This window comes from Haliotis rufescens, unplaced genomic scaffold (assembly GCF_023055435.1).
Source record: "Haliotis rufescens isolate VD_foot unplaced genomic scaffold, xgHalRufe1.0.p SCAF_5, whole genome shotgun sequence".
Classification (NCBI taxonomy): Eukaryota; Metazoa; Mollusca; class Gastropoda; order Lepetellida; family Haliotidae; genus Haliotis; species Haliotis rufescens.
Window position 1 is genome coordinate 3,690,394 of NW_025964223.1, and position 9,902 is coordinate 3,700,295.

Sequence of the window (9,902 nt, forward strand, 5' to 3'; positions counted from 1 at the left end):
CATGGATAATATGTATTAACTGGCGTTCTAACTTGTCTACACTGTCCACTGTCCTCCTCATTAGCATATACAGGAGAACCCTCAGGGTATATGTAAACAAACACCAGGAATGTTGGGAAGGGAGATAATTCATCCTTAATTCTGAGCGTCGACCCAAGGGGAGTAAACTCGTTCAAAATATTGTGACAAATGATGTTTAATGCAACATTTGTCACAATAGTTTGAACGAGTTTACTCCCTTTGGGATCGATGACATGCATCAACCAAGTCAGCGAGCCTGACCACCCGATCCCGTTAGTCGCCTCTTATGACAAGCATAGTCGCCTTTAACGGCAGGCATGGGTTGCTGAAGACCTCTTCTACCCCGGATCCCCGGTGGGAGTGTGGTATTAGCGCTGTATATTTGCAAAATTAACGGTATGGAATTAGCAAAGAACGTATGTGGAATTTAACGCGGTACGCTTACGGAATATAGTATCCAAACTCAGGTCTTAAGGTTTTGTGAACCAAAATCGCATTACTTGAAGACCAGACCCCCCAGGGATCAGTCATACGAATAGAAATGGCGTGTCTTGTCCACGCGTGAACTGCTATGCGTTGTCACGTTGACAGAGCAGCTGAGCGTGGAACAAGGCTCAATGTTCACAGTGTTTATGACGACAGCATTATCAGTTGATTGTGGACGCAGGTGTTAACAATATTTACGATTGTTTTGACACTTAAACGAGTTAAGTGTCGAAATGTGGGTAGCGTAGTACTCAGATATACCTTCTCTGCCTTTTCCTGTATGAGAGAAATACTATAGTCCTTGCTACTTGAAATAGAATCACCATTGTTCACGGTGATTAATTAACGATATCTGAAGGCGTGCTCATACTCTTAAAGTGAAAACAAGCCATTCCGCCAATAAAAAATATTACAATGTATTTACAATAATGACAAAAATTGCAAAGTGCGCTTTTAATTTTTTTTTCCATTTTTCTAGCGATAAAACATCATTACATCACTACCACATACCAATTTCATGCCTGCTGGCGATCTATATAGTCCGTATTATATTTTGTAATACTGTAATAGTCCTATCATTTTTAAGCTCTGAAAAAAACACATTCCAGGCGTGTATAAATACATGGTTTGTTTTATCATCACAGAATCGCTGAAATATCACCGATGCGACTGTCAGAGCTACAGATAAGCTGCGTATTTGCGTAAAATACCCCCCATCCCACCCCCCAGAAAAATAATCAAAACCCAATTACTTTCAATTAACTTGCGTACAGAAACGCATGCATTAAAAGAAAAACTCAAATGTATAAAACAGTACGCGTAAATACCTAATGAAGCTTTTTTCAGCATGCGTACAACAGAGCTAAGTTCCGAAACACAATTACGAGCTGATTTACTTTCTGGGTCAAGCCTATAGTTAGAACCCTTATATACATCTGAAACATTATTTTATTTTATTGAAATCTCAAAATGTTAACTCGTTTTGGGAAAAACCCAAAAGAGTGATCAATAGATGAGTGAAAAAATAATTGTTACCCCATGGAAAATGTAATAACTGAATTAAAATAAAAACCTTCGAGTAAAAACTCATTTGCTCAAAATGTTATCTGGAGCGACTGTACTTAAAACACTCACATTAAGATTCGCTAGTTCCACATCGAACGAGTTTCAAATCAAGGAACAATCACCAATGCGCATCCATTCATATCATACGATACGATCGTGACGCGCTTACAACAGGTCGGGTCGTACGTGACGGGATTATTAACCTTAACTTGTCCGGCATGTTGTTTTTAACACTTCGAGGCGAGGCGTTCCACGATACAGCCAAATACTCCGGTATGGCCCGACCGTCCACCCTAGACCGGCTCAAGAGGATTTCCCATATATCAGAGGACACTGGCAGTTTTCAAGGTAAGGAAAAGCACACCAGCCTGTATGATGTATCTTTGCGAGGATGCAGATTATCACTCTGCTGTGCGCTAGGTGTAATCCGAAATGTTGTATAAAATGAGGTGAGGTGAAATGGGGTTTAACGTCGCGTCCAAGATTATTTCACTTGTATAGCGACGTGCGTGTACATGCGTGTGTGTGGCTGCTTATACTAGTCCGGACTGATGCCGATTTATAGTGCTAGCACACTGAGATACCATGCTGCAGTTTAGTATACACTATATGTGCAGACATAGTATACTGACTCCGAGCCGACCAGTCCTTCTTTTAGCCCAAGCTCTGACAGGGTAACAAGAAGTACCATCTTTTAACGTCTTTTGGTAAGACGCGACCGGGGATCGAACCCCGGACCTTCTACTCTCCGGGCGGACGGTCTACCACTAGACCACGGAGGCGATGTGTGGATGACTATGTCTTCATATTGTGGTAGTTTGGTTCGATACAAATAAAATCACACTTAATAAGCTGTTGCCTTCTTCCATAAACAAAATGTCATATATTAAAGTAAGTGAGTTAGGTTTTTCGCCGCTTTTAGCAATATTCCTGCAATATCACTGCGGGGGACACCACAAATGGTACCCATCGGCGTGACGAGCGATTACTTTAACCACTAGGCTACCCGACAGCCCCCATATATTAAAATAGACATGACATGTATGTGTATTATTTGGACACACCCTCAAAACTCATAGTGGAACGTGGGAATTAAATATTTTATCAACGAACTGAAATCGGTGTATGGTAGTGAGACCTGAAGGCTGCATGCAATATTGCTGTCTGAGTTCGAATCCCCATTCACGTTGTCATACCTGGACATCAGCTTCCAGTCACTTGTTACTTACCAAGAGTCAAAATCCACCCTGCGTCTTCGAGGTGCTTCAGTATATATACATAATAGAACAGGTGAATTCGCTTCTGGTTACCCACGTAACAAAACATCCGTACATAAGAGGTCTGGTCAAAAAAATGAAATCCTGACTAACTTTCAGCTATATGACCCATAACAGAGTGAACTATTCAATGCAGTACATTGTTCGAGTAGTTCATTGCAAGTGTGTTTGGTCTGTTGAGGACGTTTGTATATTAGTGACAGCCAGTTGAACGTGATGGGGGTCCAAATGGGCACAGAAATGGAAAAGTACGAGTACCGAGCAGTCATCAAGTTTTTGATTTTAGAAAAAAAGTACGCCCCAAGAAATTCATAACCACATGTCACAAGTGTATGGGGATTAGTGTCCTAGCTATTCCACTGTTAAACGTTGGGCAGCTATGTTTAAGCTAGGAGAACAAGCCTTGATGATGACCCTAGGTCTGGACGTCCCTCAACTTCCATCAATGACGATTCAATCGAAATAGATAGAAAAACTTATACTGTCGGATAGACGTATTACGATTGATGAACTTGAGGGAGACACAGTTCTAAGCCATGGAATTGAAACTGTTATTTGTGAACATTTACAGATGAATAAGATATCTGCTCTTTGGGTGCTAAAGTTTCTAAATTCTGAGCCTAAGGAAAAAGAAACTGACATTGCGAGATAAAATTTAGACCAAATTAAGGAGGATTTCGTGACGCGTGATGAAACATGGGTCTCCCAGTATGATTCCGAGTCTAAACGTCAATCCATGGAATAGCACCATTCTACTTCTCCGGCACCAAATTCAAATCTTCAAGATCAGTTAAGTTGGTTGGTTGGTTTATTGTTTAACGCCGCACTCAGCAATATTCCAGCTATATGACGGCGGTCTGTAAATAATAGAGTCTGGTCCAGACAATCCAGTGATTAATATCATGAGCATCGATCCACGCAATTGGGATCGATGACATGCATCAACCAAGTCAGCGAGCCTGACCACCCGATCCCGTTAGTCGCCTTTTACGACAAGCATAGTCACCTTTTACGGCAAGCATGGGTTGCTGAAGACCTATTCTACCCCGGAATCTTCACGGGTCGATCAGTTAAGAAAGTTATGGCCACTGTACGAGGGCTGGTCAAAACGTTCTAAGCCTAACAAACAAAACCAACAATTACCTACTTGTGTAAATCTATTTCTAAAAAGCACTGACATTCTTCACACACGCACGCACGTCCCAGACCCTTACGCATGCGCATGTACGACAGCGTGTTTCGGTGCAGAACCACTAAACCTGTCGCGTGTCGTTAGTTCGGTTTTAAACTAACATTCTTCGAGAGTACGGCCTCAGTTTGAAAGTCTAATGTTCATGGCATCCCGGGAACCAAGACCTAAGAGCGTGTCTTCATATGTTATCACCATTCGGACTTGTGAATGGTTCAGGTTAAGTGGCCTTCCCGCCTTGTTACATGAGTGAGTGAGTTGGTTTTAACGCCACTTTTAACAGTATTACAGTTATATCACGGTGTGTCAGCTTAATGTGGGAGGAAAGCCCGAAGTGATGCAGGTCTCAGACGTTTACCACTTCGGTGAAACCCACGAGCACGGGTATGGTGCTGACAAACCTAGAAACATAATCGTAGCGAACCGGGATTCGAACCCACAATCATAGGTTTCTGGCGTGCCCAAGGGACGCAACTCTGCACAGCGAATCGCGGCGCCTCAGGCGACATGACATATGCTGTATTGGACTAGTGTAGGAATTTGTTTCCAAACTTCACTGGCCAGGAGGGTCAACAAAACATAAGTTAACAAGACATTTTGCAAGCCCTTATCATATTTTACAAGCCCAATTGTATGGCTACATTCTGCATATGTGAGTGAGTGAGTTAATATTTAACGTCGCATCAGCATTATTTCAGCCCTATAGCGACTCTGCATATGTTTGTTTGTTGTTTAACGCTGCACTCAGAAATATTCCAGCGATATGACGGCGGTCTGTAAATATAGAGTCTCGACCAGACAATCCAGTGATTGATATCATGAGCATAGATCCACGCAATTGGGATACGATGACATGCATCAACCAAGTCAGCGAGCCTGACCACCCGATCCCATCAGTCGCCTCTTACGACAAGCATAGTCGCCTTTTACCGGAAGCATGGGTTGCTGAAACCCTATTCCACCCCGGACCTCACGGGTCCTCTCTACATATGTACGACAGTACCTGACAGTATATGTAAACATCATTATGCATGTCATTATTGTCAAAAACTGTGTGTGGAGTGGATGGCAAATAAAATATCTTTCACAACTGGTCGGTACAAAATATTCTGTGTTCAGAAACGTGTGGCAGGTGTATACTGAGCGAAGCGCCCGAGAAGATAGCTTAACTTGTCTCCCTTTAACCACCGCCAGATTAACTATACCGCGCAGTGAAATACTGGCTTGAAGTGATTGTACTTTTTTGGGATTCAGACGACTGTTTGTGGTAGAGTGACTTTTCCGAGTGAAATGCATGTATGATTATTATCATTGTTATAATTATCTTCATATTGCTTTTATACCGTTGATAATATGTTAATTAACAACTTACGCGATGTGCCCTGATATAACTGGAATTTACCTGAGTGCGGCGTTAAACAATTAACATACAGAAGAGAGCGTTGTTAAGTATAAATGCTAGAACACTCGGACCTGGGCACCGTTGTACAAAACAACCTTAGCGCTTCGACTGTCGTAAGTCTATGTTAAGATATGGGAATTACGATCACCTCAGCGCTAAGATCGCTTTGTAAACCACGGACCTGTGTGTAATCGAAGAAATGGTTCGTTAGAGGACTCTAACTAACGATTTCAACGATTAAACACCATGGTCCGAGTGCTCTAACCAATTTAAACCTTGTTCAACATTTATAGCAGTTAAAATGCACACATTGTTTTGTTGAAGGTATTTTGAAAGATATTCAGGAACGCTTTGCCTCACTGTGCATGAGAAGACTGTGTGAGTCGCCTCTGCGTGATGCACGTGAAACATGTTCCCCGAGCCTTTCGCACGTGCAAACCCGACTCGGCTAATGAAATGCATGTCCCGGGGCAAGTATACCATTGATAATGTCGCGTTGTCGCGCATCTAAACGCCTTTTTCACACATTTTTGATGGGGCGACAACGCGACATATTTTGACCTTGCAAAATGTCGCATTGTCGCGCTTTGGTAAAATAAAAAACATTACTCAAAGCGCGACAATGCGACAATTCGACAAATGGCCAAAGTGTCGCATTGTTGCAATGTCGCGCTTTGGCTTATTTTGACACTTTTTGCTTGTTCTTGGATCGCGACAACGCGACAATGTCCCTTGTAGTATTCCATACCTGATCAAGATAACAGTCATTTCTTTTTTGTTATTTCCTTCCTGTGAGCGAAAAGCTACCAAATCGCAAATACTACAATGCATAGTGTAACATATTGTATAAAAAATGCATAAACCACATATTTCGCAGTTCATAAACGGAGAAACAATTAGTCCTGATGTAGGTAAATATTTATACTTATTAATTTCATTCACATTCGTCCGTGTTGCCGTGGCAGAAGATTACATTCGTTAGCCTTCGTTGCGGACTTCACGGGTTCGAATCCCGCTGGTGACACGTTTTTCATGAAAATTGTTCTACCATCAAGGTAAAAGATAGAAGGAAAAAAGAGTTTCCGTCATTGCCAATGGTGGTTAACTAAAGCTTCATTTGGTTAGCGCACGGTCAAAGACAAAGGAGTCAACCTTGAGCAATGTCAGAATGATGAGATCTGTAAGGCGGAAGAACTGTGATATATCGGTACAAGGTGGAAGAACTGTGATATATCGGTACAAGGTGGAAGAACTGTGATATATCGGTACAAGGCGTTAGAACTGTGATATATCTGTACAAGGCGGAAGAACTGTGATATATCTGTACAAGGTGGAAGAACTGTGATATATCGGTACAAAGCGGAAGGACTGTGATATATCGGTACAAGGCGGAAGAAATAATATATCGGTACAAGGCGGAAGAACTGTGATATATCTGTACAAGGCGGAAGAACTGTGATCTATCGGTACAAGCCGGCAGAACTGTGATATATCGGTACAAGGCGAAAGAAGAACTGTGATATATCGGTACAAGGCGGGGCGGAAGAACTGTGATATATCGGTACAAGGTGGAAGAACTGTGATATATCTGTACAAGGCGGAAGAACTGTGATATATCGGTACAAGGCGGAAGAACTGTGATATATCTGTACAAGGCGGAAGAACTGTGATATATCGGTACAAGGCGGAAGAACTGTGATATATCGGTACAAGGCGGAAGAACTGTGATATATCGGTACAAGGCGGGGCGGAAGAACTGTGATATATCTGTACAAGGCGGAAGAACTGTGATATATCTGTACAAGGCGGAAGAACTGTGATATATCGGTACAAGGCGGAAGAACTGTGATATATCGGTACAATGCGGAAGAACTGTGATATATCTGTACAAGGCGGAAGAACTGTGATATATCGGTACAAGGCGGGGCGGAAGAACTGTGATATATCGGTACAAGGCGGAAGAACTGTGATATATCTGTACAAGGCGGAAGAACTGTGATATATCGGTACAAGGTGGAAGAACTGTGATATATCGGTACAAGGCGGAAGAACTGTGATATATCGGTACAAGGCGGAAGAACTGTGATATATCGGTACAAGGCGGGGCGGAAGAACTGTGATATATCTGTACAAGGCGGAAGAACTGTGATATATCTGTACAAGGCGGAAGAACTGTGATATATCTGTACAAGGCGGAAGAACTGTGATATATCGGTACAAGGCGGAAGAACTGTGATATATCTGTACAAGGCGGAAGAACTGTGATATATCGGTACAAGGCGGGCGGAAGAACTGTGATATATCGGTACAAGGCGGAAGAACTGTGATATATCTGTACAAGGCGGAAGAACTGTGATATATCGGTACAAGGTGGAAGAACTGTGATATATCGGTACAAGGCGGAAGAACTGTGATATATCGGTACAAGGCGGAAGAACTGTGATATATCGGTACAAGGCGGGGCGGAAGAACTGTGATATATCTGTACAAGGCGGAAGAACTGTGATATATCTGTACAAGGCGGAAGAACTGATATATCTGTACAAGGCGGAAGAACTGTGATATATCTGTACAAGGCGGAAGAACTGTGATATATCTGTACAAGGCGGAAGAACTGTGATATATCGGTACAAGGTGGAAGAACTGTGATATATCGGTACAAAGCGGAAGGACTGTGATATATCGGTACAAGGCGGAAGAACTAATATATCGATACAAGGCGGAAGAACTGTGATATATCTGTACAAGGCGGAAGAACTGTGATCTATCGGTACAAGCCGGCAGAACTGTGATATATCGGTACAAGGCGGAAGAACTGTGATATATCTGTACAAGGCGGAAGAACTGTGATATATCGGTACAAGGCGGAAGAACTGGGATATATCGGTACAAGGCGGAAGAACTGTGATATATCGGTACAAGGCGGAAGAACTGTGATATAGCTGTACAAGGCGGAAGAACTGTGATATATCGGTACAAGGCGGAAGAACTGTGATATATCTGTACAAGGCGGAAGAACTGTGATATATCGGTACAAGGCGGAAGAACTGTGATATATCGGTACAAGGCGGAAGATCTGTGATATATCGGTACAAGGCGGAAGAACTGTGATATATCGGTACAAGGCATCGGTGTATGATGATGGTATTGCGAAACATGCGGTGATAGCACAGCGAAATTCCTACATACAGTAAGACCACAGTAGCACAAACACACGAAACAGCACTACACAACAGCATATCTATACACCGTAAGAGCACTATACAGCAGCACATCTACACACTGTAAGAACACTATACAGCAGCACATCTACACACTGTAAGAGCACTACTCAACAGCACATCTACACACTGTAAGAACACTATAAAGCAGCACATCTACACACCGTAAGAACACTATACAGCAGCACATCTATACACTGTAAGAGCACTACACAGCAGCACATCTACACACTGTAAGAGCACTACACAGCAGCACATCTACACACTGTAAGAGCACTACACAGCAGCACATCTACACACTGTAAGAGCACTACACAGCAGCACATCTACACACTGTAAGAGCACTACACAGCAGCACATCTACACACTGTAAGAGCACTACACAGCAGCACATCTACACACTGTAAGAGCACTACACAGCAGCACATCTACACACTGTAAGAGCACTACACAGCAGCACATCTATACACACTGTAAGAGCACTATACAGCAGCACATCTACACACTGTAAGAGCACTACACAGCAGCACATCTATACACACTGTAAGAGCACTATACAGCAGCACATCTATACACACTGTAAGAGCACTACACAGCAGCACATCTACACACTGTAAGAGCACTACACAGCAGCACATCTATACACACTGTAAGAGCACTATACAGCAGCACATCTACACACTGTAAGAGCACTACACATCAGCACATCTACACACTGTAAGAGCACTACACAGCAGCACATCTATACACACTGTAAGAGCACTATACAGCAGCACATCTACACACTGTAAGAGCACTACACAGCAGCACATCTACACACTGTAAGAGCACTACACAGCAGCACATCTATACACACTGTAAGAGCACTATACAGCAGCACATCTACACACTGTAAGAGCACTACACAGCAGCACATCTATACACACTGTAAGAGCACTATACAGCAGCACATCTATACACACTGTAAGAGCACTACACATCAGCACATCTACACACTGTAAGAGCACTACACAGCAGCACATCTATACACACTGTAAGAGCACTATACAGCAGCACATCTACACACTGTAAGAGCACTACACAGCAGCACATCTACACACTGTAAGAGCACTACACAGTAGCACATCTATACACACTGTAAGAGCACTATGCAGCAGCACATCTACACACTGTAAGAGCACTACACAGCAGCACATCTACACACCGTAAGAGCACTACACAGCAGCACATCTATACACCTT